Below are 488 nucleotides of genomic sequence, written 5' to 3'. Positions count from 1 at the left end.
AGACTTGGCTCCAGCTCTTAGGCCTCCACTGCTGAAAGTAGGTTTCTGGCCTTTGCTTACAATGTTGCGATCCTGCTCGCTGAAGCCCAGTGGACAAAAGCAGGTTTCTGGGGTTTTGTTTAGCTTCTATATTTGTTACATAGTTGCTTAGAGTTGCAGCTCAGAGGCCTGCAGCAGCAGGCAGGGAACGTTGGAGTCCTCCGCCACTGAGGTAAGCAAGCCTCATGTTAGTTTCAAGCTGCCTGGCTGCCGGCCGCCATCCTGGCTGACAGTTAATTTGCATATCTCGCTGATTAGCCAATGAAAAGGGTAGCGGTCGTACGCCAATTACCATGTTTCTCTTTTATGAGTGTAGATGTGGAATCTGTCTGGGGAAAACAAATCAGTTTGCTCAAGATCACATAGCTAATTAAGTCAGTCACTTAAATAGTGCCTATATGTCCTGGTACAAGAGTTATACCAGTAAATAAGTTTAAAAATTCCCTGCT

At 45.9% G+C, this 488-nt stretch overlaps 1 protein-coding gene across 2 annotated transcripts in view; it reads right to left on the bottom strand.

Annotated features, from left to right (window-relative positions):
* The window catches only part of FZD3 (frizzled class receptor 3), a 91,454-nt gene that overhangs the window by 23,312 nt on the left and 67,654 nt on the right, over window positions 1-488 (bottom strand). The gene's annotated exons all lie outside the window — the stretch shown is intronic.

This window comes from Myotis davidii, unplaced genomic scaffold, assembly GCF_000327345.1.
Source record: "Myotis davidii unplaced genomic scaffold, ASM32734v1 scaffold524, whole genome shotgun sequence".
In the NCBI taxonomy this organism is placed as follows: domain Eukaryota; kingdom Metazoa; phylum Chordata; class Mammalia; order Chiroptera; family Vespertilionidae; genus Myotis; species Myotis davidii.
This window is presented reverse-complemented; position numbering and strand designations above follow the sequence as displayed.